This window comes from Lycorma delicatula, chromosome 6 (assembly GCF_047948215.1).
Source record: "Lycorma delicatula isolate Av1 chromosome 6, ASM4794821v1, whole genome shotgun sequence".
Classification (NCBI taxonomy): domain Eukaryota; kingdom Metazoa; phylum Arthropoda; class Insecta; order Hemiptera; family Fulgoridae; genus Lycorma; species Lycorma delicatula.
In genome coordinates, this window is record NC_134460.1 from 8,073,989 (window position 1) to 8,087,273 (window position 13,285).

Here is a 13,285-nt window from a genome sequence, read left to right on the forward strand (position 1 = left end):
ATTACTTGTACTGGAGTGAACCGATGCAGAAAAAGTACAAAGTTCTTGTAAACAGAAGAAGCAGTTACGGGTAATAAAATCAGTATCTTATAAGCAAAAAAATATTTTTGTTTGAATCATTTCAGGTATTAGACGGATCAAAATTCAGGTTTTTAAATAAAATTAAGATACAAAGTTTTATTTTATTTTTTTAAATACGTTCAAGTTCTCTTGTGGACAAATGAACGGGTGGAAAAGTTCTTTTAAATATATAATTAAAAATGCATATTTTTTTATATGCATTTTTAATATTATGCATTTTTTTATTATTTTATCACATATTCGTTGATATGTGATAATCAACGAATATGTGATAATTTAGAAAATGTGTTAATTTTATTGTGTAGGATAATTTAAAATACATAGAACCACAAAAATGATGGGTGTCACCAGCTCTGACCAGTGAAAATGTTCATCTTTCTTTTCCAACTATCTCTAAAAGTAAACATTTTTTATTGTCCAGACCGATCATAAAATATATCGATAATGATGAGCTCCAAAATTCAAAGAATTGCAGTAACTTGGACACTCAAATCCAGTTAAAAGAGAATATATTTACATAAAACTAGATTTTAACGTGGATTGTGCAGTATAACTTAGCAAATACAAGGGTTATTTTTTTTTCAAGGTCCGATCGATCACAAAATTAATACCACAGTGAAAATAAAAGTTTTTTTATTTGTAACAAGTACTTACATAGTTACACTATTTCTCTACATAATCACCACTCCGATTTAGACGTTTGTCGTAGTGTGGTTCCAACTTTCCAATACCCTCGTCACCGCCTGTGTTTTCAGCCATGTTTCTACGCTGCTCTGCAGCTTGATGTCTGTGCCAAAATGTTGTCCTCCTAGCTAGCGTTTCATGTGAGCAAAGAGGTGTAAAGGTATCTTCAACGTCTATGAAGGGCAATTCAGATTAAGCGGGGAGGAATGTTTTCATCAGGCATTGTCTTTCTCCATGACAATGCTCGGCCGCACACTGCAGCTGTAACAAAAGCCTCTGCAGCGTTTTTGTCGGGAAGTGTTTAATCACCCATCATACAGCCCAGACTTGGCTGTATGATGGGTGAGAATCTTTTACATACATACTTAAGAATCATTTTCACAACTTTAACCATTATTTCAGAATTCTTGTTTACAGATTTGCCGTATTTTAAAAAGAAGGGAATGTTTTTACTTCCTTGTATGAAGTAAAGGAAGGATTGTGATCGTGAAAAATTTCGGTTTTCAGATTTCAACGGAAGTATCCATTTTGACTAGTTTTGGGGTGAATCCAGAAAATTTGGATTTTGGACTTTTTCTTAACTTTAGTAATAAGTTTTTTTTTGAGAGCTTTTCAACGGTATATTATAAGTGGTACTTACTTTCATTGATTCCAGAATTATAGCCAAATAAAATTTTAATTAATGAAATATTTGGATCTGACAAGGGGAAGGCACATCGGTTTCAATCAGACTGCATGTACTTATATTTTTTTAACTTTTTTTTTAATTTAACTGCAGTGATTTATTTATAATTATTAACTTTGTAAAAAAAGTTTTACAATAAATAATAATTCAACAATAATAAAATAAAAATGAAAATAATCGTAAGTTATTAGTGGAATAGAATTTTATGTACGTTTCATTTTAATTCAAAAATTTTTACAGCGGTTAATAATTGTTAATACATCAATATATTTAAGTTATTAAAAAAAATGTATGTGAAGTTGGGATTTGAACTGATGTGTGCACGGTTACAGATCCGACACGTTCTCACTTGCATCGCATAACTACTTGAGTGATGTGAAACAAAATCATTATATATAAAATAGTGATACGGACAGCACAAAAAATGTGATGCAATTTGGTGTCCACCACATTGCAATTGTGTAACTGTCCGCTTTATTAAAGAATTGGAGAATCGTATCTCACTTTCAAATGAAATAAGTTTAAATGAAGTGCAGCAAAAAATGTGTATATGTAATTTAATAGGCGTACAAAGAAGTTCTGTGCCGGCCTCCGTGACACAAGTGATAGTGTCTTGGCCTTTCACCCGAACATACCGGGTTTGAATCCCGGTCAGCATGGCATTTTCACACGCTACAAATCATTCACCTCATCCTCTTAACTGTGGACCCGGAGGTTTAAAAAAAAATTAAAAAAAAGGAAATCATTTCATGTCCACATCAAATTTTTTTGTGAAAGAATATGAAACTACCGATTTATTATTATTGAAAAGTTTTATTAATAGTAATTCAGTTTTTCTTTTTTTAATATATGCTATAAATAACAAAACGTGAAATAAGCTTACGTCTAAGTTGTCATGAATTGAAATAATGTTAATAAATCTAAAAGTTTAATAGATAATGATGTATATTTTTATGTTCTAATATACTTTACATGTGTTGCAGCTATTGAAATTCCATATATTGATCAGACAAGTCTTCATCCTCTTATAATAAAAGCACGAATAAAGGCAGTATTTCTTATGCCATTTTATTTTAATGTTGATAGTGTAATTAGTCAACTCGATGAGCATCGACAGTATGTTAGTTACATGTTAAAACTGTCAAGGTTGGTATAATTTGTATAATGTATGTAATTCAAAACCTATATTCATTAAAAAGTAGGACTTAGCATGTAAATAAAACACTTTTTAAATACTTGGAAATACATACATTTTCAGATCTTTTAGAACTGTTTCTTCATCACTGATGAAATATTAATATGAAGTTAGTATTTTTCTAATGATGTATTATAAAATAATTACTTTATAAATTAACTGCATCGTAAGTATTGTTTTATTTTGAAAGTGAATCGTTAATTTTTTTATTTATATCATATTATTTTGTGATCTGCAAGATACAGAACTATTATTCAGATATGATATTAATGTACCCGTTAGTTGTGATATTTGCATTAACAGTTTTACATTTTTTCATGCTGGTGTTTTTAGTTCTATTACTGATTAATTTTATCAATATTTTTGCTAATAACATCGGTTAATCTTTAGCCAGAATTCTGAAAAATGTTTTGTTTAAAATTTATTTGCTTTTTATTTTGTCTGTTACAGTTTTAAAAAAAATCCTTATAATAATATCAAAAACAATTTTACCAAGAAGAGATAGAATGTATTAGTTGTTTATTCGTCTTTTTTTGACATCAAATAGAAATGCATGTACTTAAAAAACTAATAGTTAAAAAGCACAAACGTGTCAGTCTTGAGAATTAGCTACCGACAAGATCACTTGATGGCGTTGTATTTTTTAGTTTTGGAACTGGTTAGGTGGGAAGGACCCCACCAGGTTGGTCTAGTGGTGAACTCATTGCAAGTCAGCTGATTTTTATGTCAGGAGTTCTAATGTTCAAATCTTTGTAAAGTTATTTTTATATGGATTTGAATACTAGATCATGGATACCAGTGTTGTTTGGTGGTTGGATTTCAATTAACCACACATCTCAGGAATGGTCTGCCTGAGACTGCACAAGACTGTACCTTATTTACATTCATACATATCATCCTCATTCATTCTCTGAAGTAATACCTTATGTTGGTTTTAGAGGCTAAACAGCAAAAGAGAGGTGGGAAGGAAATTGCCAGTAGTAATGTATAATGAAGTATGAAACATGTACAATATAACATACTTAGAAATAGGTTGGCAAATTCTAGACTAAGCCAAGCCATACTTACTATCTTATATCGTTCTACACTTCCTTATACGTTTCTTATAAAATATATTACAATGAAGTTCTCATTATTTTCAGTGTTTTTTCTTTTTACTGATTTCAGATTTCTCCTTAAACTGTAAAGAATTAGTAAATATGAGAGGAGCACTACGCCATTTGAAATTTTAAAAAATTTCCAGGATGTAATGTTTGCAAATTTATTCTCTTAATTTTTATTAAAATTTTTTTTTGTTGAGGTATGATAGCAGTTGAGTATGAAAAGTTTCTCCTGCCAAAGGGGGTTGTAATATTAAAAAGAGAAATGCTAACTGCAAAATTTGTAAAAATTTTTTATGTTTACAATTCTATATGTTATGAATTTCTATAGTGAAATATAATAAAGTTATGTATAATAAAATTGATCTAGACAAGTTAATAGCCAAAAACTATCTTTATTTTCTTAAGGGAAGGAATAGGAGCCTGTGAATGATTTAATGTAAGGTGTAGCCTTGATCTCAGTTACTGAAATTGTAAATTTATTCCATAAGTTATATTTAAATTGGTTTAACAATTTTTTTAAAATTCTTTACATTTAATGATGCAAATTTATCTTATCTTTTCATTTATTCATATATTATATTTTTTTCTCTTAATTTTTATTAAATTATTTATGCATTACTTGTAGGAAATTGCATCAAGATTTATTAAAAATTGAAAAAGAAAGAAAAGATGCTGAATTACACTTAAAAAAATTAATTGAAGAAAAAGATATCGATCAGCATTTAAAAAGGAGACTAAATAGTGATGAAATAGATGATGCTCTTAAAGGTATAAAAAAAAATACACCAGACTTAAAAAAAAAAAAAAAATTGTGTGTATTAGTAGCTTCTCTTAAACCTTTAATATATTGCTTACCTAAAAAAAAATTTAATTGAAAGAATTTTAATTTTAAATTAAAAAAAGGATGAAATCGTATTTTTAAATATAATTTTTTCCTTTTTTTAGACTTATTTTTTAAATAAATTTTATTTATTTGTACCCAACGGGATGTCTTACATCCCGTTTAAGACTTGGGGTTGGCATCGCCATGGGATGCACCTAATTTGGTGCTACAACACCTATTATATATTTATAATATTCTCCTCACAAGTTTTCCTTTCAGACTGGTCAGAAGCCATTGTCGTACCAGTACATAAACCTGGTAAGACAAATGAAGCCCCTCCAAGCTACCATGGTGGAGAGAATGGTGACCCGCAGGCTAACATGGTATTTAGAGAGGCATGGCCTTTTATCTTCAGAACAGTTTCCGAGCAGGATGATTTTCCATTGACCATTTAGTGTCATTGGAAACAGTCATTCAAAACGCTTTCCTACTATGCCAGCTCCTCGTTGCTATATTCTTTGATATCAGAAAGGTGTATTACACGGCCTGGCGATGTAATATTCTATACACCCTCAAAGAATGGGGAGTCATGGGCAACATGCTTGCTTTTATCAGAGGTTTCTTAAATGACTGAACTTTCCACATTAATGTTGGAGATTCTCTTATTAGGTAGCATAATCTTAGAGAATGGAGTACCTCAGGAAGTGTTTTAAGTGCCACCTTATTTTCTATAGCAATCAACAGTATTACTAAATGTGTGCAGCCACCTGTTTCATGTTCGTTATTTGTTGATGATTTTGCTATATATATTATGTCCTGTTCAACAGTCACAGCAGAGAGACTACTACAGAACATTATATCTCGCCTTAAAGCTTCACCTTTTCACCTGAAAAAACAAAATGTAGTTTTTTTCGGCTGCGAGACCATTCCATTCTGCAAGTTTTTCTCAACAGAGAGCTGCTATCTCTCCTGATGTCAAGTTTTTAGGTTTATTTTTTGATAGCCACCTTACTTGGGTTAAACACATCAAGGAATTAAAAACAAAATGTTCCATACTTATAGATATGCTGTGAGTCCAACACCAATTGGGGAGCCGATTGGTCTTGTATGATACGTTTTTATTATTCCTTAGTTCATTCCTGTTTAGATAACGGTTGTGTTACCTACTCTTTAGCACGTCATACCGTGCTTAAAATGCCAGATGCTGTACTTCATGCTTTCCTTCTGCTTGCTACAGGTGCATTTAGATCAAGCCGTCACAAGCTTGCTTGTTGACTGCGGTGAGCCATCACTTTGGTATAAACGGGACCAACTTTTAGTATCTTATTTTACCTGTCTCAAAGGACAACCAAATTACCCGGCTTTTGACTCAGTCCTTGGGAATTCTAATTTACAAAGGTATGAGGACCATCCTTGTTGTACCGCACCTGTATATGTTCGTATCTGATGTCTACTACACCTTATAAATTTTATGTTTGATCTTAAAATATACAATACGGAATCAACACCACCTACTGTCTTCCAGCTAATGTTTCACTATGTTCTCCAAGATAAACCCTGACGCAGTAGTATACACTGATGGACTGAAGCAGAAAAATACCATTGGTTGTCAATGATAGATCTTATATGTTTGGTCTACCTGTTATTATGAGTGTGTTTACTGCTGAAATATATGCTATAAATAAAGCTGTGAATATCATTAACGCTATGCACTGAAATATCCTTATTTGTAGCGGTGTAGTGCATTTCAATCTTTAGAAAACTTTACTCTAGACATCCTTTGGTCACTGAATTCTATAACGCATATATATATATTAAATATATACTTTCTGCTCAAAAATGAGTGTAATATATTTAGGATGTATATTTGTTCCAACATAGCAGCTCAGCAGTTGAACCGACTTAGACATATGATAAGTTGGAGTTATTATTTTACCAGGAGTATCATTGGATGTGCTATATGCTTAAAAAAATTTGAAAAATAAATTCTATACAAAATGGTCATCTACACGCTCTTTATTTAATCTATATTAAAGAGCGCGTATTTAAGACAGTCATGTTATTTAAGATTTTAGATACTGCAAATACTTAAGAGCAAGTTTATCTTTGCAATAGATTTTTTGCAATAGGGCCCACAGTTATATACTGCTTCAGAGGAAGAGATGAATGATTGTAGCGTGTATGAAAATGCCATGCCTAACCGGGATTCGAACCCCGGATGAAAGGCCGAGACGCTACCACTCGGCTAGTAGTAGTTATAACAATATAAGTATACTGCTTATAAGAAGTCAAGCAGTTTTACAACCAATGTATTCTTTCAAATTTACCTTGTGCTTCAAAGTAATTGATAGTGGTTTAAGGGAATGTAATACAAAATTAAGTAATTTTTTTTTTCATTTTCCCCCTACTTCAAGCATATTTTTCCAGGTAAAACCTGAATTACAGCTTTGGGATCACAGTTGAGAATTTTTGTTTCAATTAATACTGGCTTTCAGAGGGGTATTTTCATTAGAGAATTTTTTTTAATTTCATTTTTTGGCTTCATTGTTAGAATTATTATTGAAGTTTCAAGTAAGCATTGGTTGTGTGTATAAATAGTGAGTTAATCGTTCGATTATTTTGTTGTTAAATACAAAAAAGGCCTCTATAAACCAAATATATAGTTTAAAAATCTGCAACCGTCCAGGAAGAAAAGAAATGGGGAAAAAGCATTTGTTAATATAGAACCAAGTGCTAGTTTGGATTTAAGTTCAGGTAACATTTGTAGGTTATGTCAAATTTCAAGCATTGTACTAGTAATGCACACATGTATTAATATGTTGATATACTTAGCTCACTGTTTTTGATAGTTGCATCATATGAAAATGTTTTACCTATAAAGGAAAAGTTTGTCCGTAGGTAGAAGTACTAAATCGGTAATTATAATTAGAAACATTAAAATTGAAAACTTTAGTTTTATTCCCCCCCCAAACACGCACATACACATACACAATATATTGATACCACGGTGTATATTAACATAACATTTAAATTTCAAATTGACTACTCTCATTTAGACAAAATCACCGTTGAATACAGTGCTTCCATTCCATATAATCAATTGTAAAGTAAAAAATCCACTCTTTTAAATTAATTAATTTAAATTATAATTACAGGTACTTCTTACACTACCCATTACAGGTATTTACTGAAAAAAGGTGAAAGAATGTTTTCCTAGTCGCACCACACATTACCTGTTCAATAGCATTTTGCAAAATTATAATCAGGTGAAGATAGCCAATAGTTGAAATTATCCAGATCACTCTGCATTATAGTTTGCAACCTATCAAGATTTGTAGCTGTGGAAATTTTATGCCATATCCTATACAACCTGTCTCTGAGAAATGGTAATGCACAGTGCAACTTTATCCATGGTTTAAAATAAATAAATAGATTTATTTTTAAATAAATAACAGATCTTGATTGATTAATAAACCCTAATATTTTTTTTTGTCTTCAGTCATTTGACTGGTTTGATGCAGCTGTCCAAGATTCCTTCTCTAGTGCTAGTCATTTCATTTCATTTCAGTATGTACCCCCTACATCCTACATCCCTAACAATTTGTTTTACATATTACAAACGTTACCTGCCTACACAATTTTTTCTTTTACCTGTCCCTCCAATATTAAAGCGACTATCCCAAGATGCCTTAACATGTGGCCTATAAGTTTGTCTCTTCTTTTAACTGTATTTTTCCAAATACTTCTTTCATCATCAATCTGCTTTATACACCCATCTGATTTTTAACATTCTTCTGTAGCACCACATTTCAAAAGCTTTTAATCTTTTCTTCTCAGGTACTTCGATTGTCAGTTTCTCTTCCATATAAAGCTACACTCCAAACAAACATATACTTTCAAAAATCCTTTCCCCATTTAAATTAATTTTTGATGTAAAGAAATTATATTTTTGACTGAAGGCTTGTTTCGCCTGTACTATTTGGCATTTTATAACTCCTGCTTCATCCATCTTTAGTAATTCTACTTCCCAAATTACAAAATTCTTCTACCTCCATAATCTTTTCTCTTCGTATCATTCAGTGGTACATCTTCATTATTTCTACTACATTTCATTACATTTGTTTTGTTCTTGTTTATTTTCATGCGGTAGTTCTTACATAGGACTTCATCCATGCTGTTCAATGTATCTTCTAAATCTTTTTTACTGTCAGCTAGAATTACTATATCATCAGCAAATCGTAGCATCTTTATCTTTTCACCGTATACACTGTTACTCCGGATCTAAATTGTTCTTTAACATCATTAACTGCTAGTTCTATGTAAAGATTAAAAAAGTAATGGGGATAGTGAACATCCTTGTCGGACCCCTTTTTTATTACGGCTTCTTTCTTATGCTCTTCTATTATTACTGATGCTGTTTGGTTCCTGTAAATATTCAAATTTGTTCTTCCATCTGTGTACTTGAATCCTAATTTTTTTTCTAAGGCATTTCTGCCATTCAATTCTTTTAATGCTCTCTTAAATTCAGATCTCAGTATTGTTTCTCCCCTTTCATCCTCTATAACACAATTTTCTAATTAATTTCCTCCTTATAACAATTCAATATATTCCATTCCACCCACCTATTGACTTTTCTTTTTGTACTATAAATCGGTGTACCATCTTTGTTTAACACATTATTAGATTTTAATTTATGTACTCTAAAATTTTCCTTAACTTTTCTGTATGCTCCGGCTATTTTACCAATGATCATTTCTCTTTCCACTTCTGAACAGTTTTCTTTAATCCACTCTTCTTTTGCTAGTTTGCACTTCCTGTTTAAAGTGTTTCTTAATTGTCGATAGTTCCTTTTACTTTTTTCATCACTAGCATTCCTATATTTTCTATGTTCATTTATCAGTTGCAATATGTTGTTTGAAATCAGGTTTTCTACCAGTTCTCTTTGTTCTGCCTAAGTTCACTTTCGCTGATTTAAGAATTTCCTTTTTAACATTTTCCCATTCTTCTTTTACATTTTCTACCTTACCGTTTTACTCAGACCTCTTTTGATGTCCTCCTCAAAAATCTTTTCTTTACCTCCTCTTCTGCAAGCTTCTCTAAATTCCACAGATTCATCTGACACTTTTCTTCAGGATTCTAAACCCAAATCTACATTTCATTAACACTAAATTATGGTTGCTATCAATGTTTGCTCCAGGGTAAGTTTTGCAGTCGACGAGTTGATTTCTAAATCTTTGCTTAACCATATAATATAATTTGCCGGATAACTGGCAGTATAACCAGGCTTTTTCCATGTGTAATTCTTCTTTTATGATTTTTAAACTGGGTGTTGGCAATTACTAAATAATAGTTTGTGCAAAACCCTGTAAGTCGTTTCATTCCTTTTGCCCAGCCCGTATTCACCCACTATATTTCCTTCCTTGCCTTTTCCAATGCTTGCATTCCAATCTCCAACTATTATTAAATTTTCATCTCCTTTTACGTGTTTAATTGTTTCATCAATCTCTTCGTATACACACTCTACCTCATCATCATCATGGGCGCTTGTAGGCATATAGACGTTAACAATCGTTGTCAGTTTAGGTTTTGATTTTATCCTTATTACAATGATTCTATCGCCATGCGTTTTGAAATACTCTACTCTCTTCCCTATCTTCTTGTTCATTATGAAACCTACTCCTGCCTGCCCATTATTTGAAGCTGAGTTAATTACTCTAAAATCACCTGACCAAAAGTCGCCTTCCTCTTCCCACCGAACCTCACTAATTCCTAGTACATCCACATACTCATATATTTTTTTTTGAGATTGTTCATATACTATCTAATTCATAAACAATGTGAACTTTGCTCATCATAACGTTCTTGTTTAGCTAGTTTTAATTATTATTGCTTTACATCCATTCTCAAAAATAAATATTTTCTGGATCTATGGAAATTAGCTGAAACCAATCGCACTAGGTAAACCATCTAATGATATAACATTGTATCGACTGATAAGCTTGCAAGGTGTGTGGCAGTAATGGACCCGCTAGACTCAAACAACGTAATAATTTTTTTAAGTACTTTCTATAATTTTGCAATTTTCTTTGTTGTTAAGGGATAATTTTCCATTTTTATCCTCAAGCAAAGGCTGAGTAATTGTTATTTGATTTTTTTTTAATTTCTGTAAGTGTGGTAAATGTTTAACTTTATTTATTTATTTAATTCAGATAAATGGGCATGAAACCCGTGAATAGAAAATCATAAGTACATAAAATAGAAGATCTGTTATCATTTTTGATAGTAGATTTAAAAGAAATATTTGGAATCATTAGATAATGATTCCTCAACTTTAACAGTAAAGTTAAAAATTAAATCTTTGTGACTAAGAATTTTACATATACATTGTTGTTAAATAGTCTTAATAATAAGTAGATCTATATTATTTTTGAAGCTTATGGAAATTTTTCTTATTAATAACTGTATAATTTTTCTTATTAAGTTCACTATAGAACCGCTTTGATAATTACAACTTGGAAAAAATTCAATTAAAATTTCTGTAAAATTAACATCAATAAAAAACATTTGTATTGCAGCGAAGATTTATTTGAATAGTGTTTAAATTTTTCAAATAATGTATTAGTTTTTTTTAAGTTGTCTAGTCTGGATTTAGGCAGTGCAGTTAGTTGGACATCTGGAAAATTGGTGTCCCACTGATATCTTTTAGTCATCAACTGCTATGGTCATAAGCCCCAAATTTTCATTATTATTATTAATTTCATCAACATTTTTTTGTTATATGGGCATCGACTTCAACGGTCATTAGCTTTTGTCACACTCTTTAAAATAAGGTTTAAATCACCATCAGGTTCATTATATGTAAGGGTCTCGAGGGCCCTTACATTTTATGTAAAAACAACACAAAACAATTAGGCACTCGCATATATTAAAGACACTTTCAGGGTGTAAAGGGCCCCTATATTAAAATGCAAAAATAAATAAAACACAAAATAAAAATGAAAAAGTATGCACCATACCAATCTATAGAATTTTTTTCTCTTTCTTTATAAGCACTCCTGGGCTAACTGGAACTGCCATTAAGCATTACATGAGTTGCTGCAGGATGCCGTGGGGGTTGATTGTCCACCAATAAATTGTCTCGTAGAACTTAATCTATCAGAGTTCCCCTGCATCATAGGAGCAATTTTACCACCTGTTCAGGACGGCCAAAGAACCCCTTGGCGGGGAGGCTGCCCTTTCCGGTCCTGACCTACCTGGCTCCAGGCATGCCTTGTACTGGCATGCCTTTTGCCCTTTATACCAGGCATACCTTTTGCCCTGTACTCTCTGTCCACCCTCAAGGGTCCCCCGTGCCATCTTTGGATATGTCCTGACTCCCGACTCATCCACTCATGCATGCAGGCGAGCCTGAGTGTCCTAGGCAAGAGGACCTTTAATATAAATTTTGTAACAGTCAACATTTACTAAATGAGAGTTTGATAGTAAATAATATTTATTTATTTTTTTTACTGCCACGTAATATTTAAGTTTGTGCATGGAACATGGAAGCTGAATTTTGCAGCATATCAAAAATGCCATGCCTCACTGGGATTTGATATTAATCACCGATACAGAAATTTTTTTAAGGATTGCAACTATGTATTAATAATATTGTTGATAGTCATGTACCAAATATACTTATACAAAAATGTAATTATCAAAGCGGTTCTATAGTGAACTTAATAAGAAAAATTATACAGTTATTAATAAGAAAAATTTCCATAAGCTTCAAAAATAATATAGATCTACTTATTATTAAGACTATTTAACAACAATGTATATGTAAAATTCTTAGTCACAAGGATTTAATTTTTAACTTTACTGTTAAAGTTGAGGAATCATTATCTAATGATTCCAAATATTTCTTTTAAATCTACTATCAAAAATGATAACAGATCTTCTATTTTATGTACTTATGATTTTCTATTCACGGGTTTCATGCCCATTTATCTGAATTAAATAAATAAATAAAGTTAAACATTTACCACACTTACAGAAATTAAAAAAAAATCAAATAACAATTACTCAGCCTTTGCTTGAGGATAAAAATGGAAAATTATCCCTTAACAACAAAGAAAATTGCAAAATTATAGAAAGTACTTAAAAAAATTATTACGTTGTTTGAGTCTAGCGGGTCCATTACTGCCACACACCTTGCAAGCTTATCAGTCGATACAATGTTATATCATTAGATGGTTTACCTAGTGCGATTGGTTTCAGCTAATTTCCATAGATCCAGAAAATATTTATTTTTGAGAATGGATGTAAAGCAATAATAATTAAAACTAGCTAAACAAGAACGTTATGATGAGCAAAGTTCACATTGTTTATGAATTAGATAGTATATGAACAATCTCAAAAAAAAATATATGAGTATGTGGATGTACTAGGAATTAGTGAGGTTCGGTGGGAAGAGGAAGGCGACTTTTGGTCAGGTGATTTTAGAGTAATTAACTCAGCTTCAAATAATGGGCAGGCAGGAGTAGGTTTCATAATGAACAAGAAGATAGGGAAGAGAGTAGAGTATTTCAAAACGCATGGCGATAGAATCATTGTAATAAGGATAAAATCAAAACCTAAACTGACAACGATTGTTAACGTCTATATGCCTACAAGCGCCCATGATGATGATGAGGTAGAGTGTGTATACGAAGAGATTGATGAAACAATTAAAC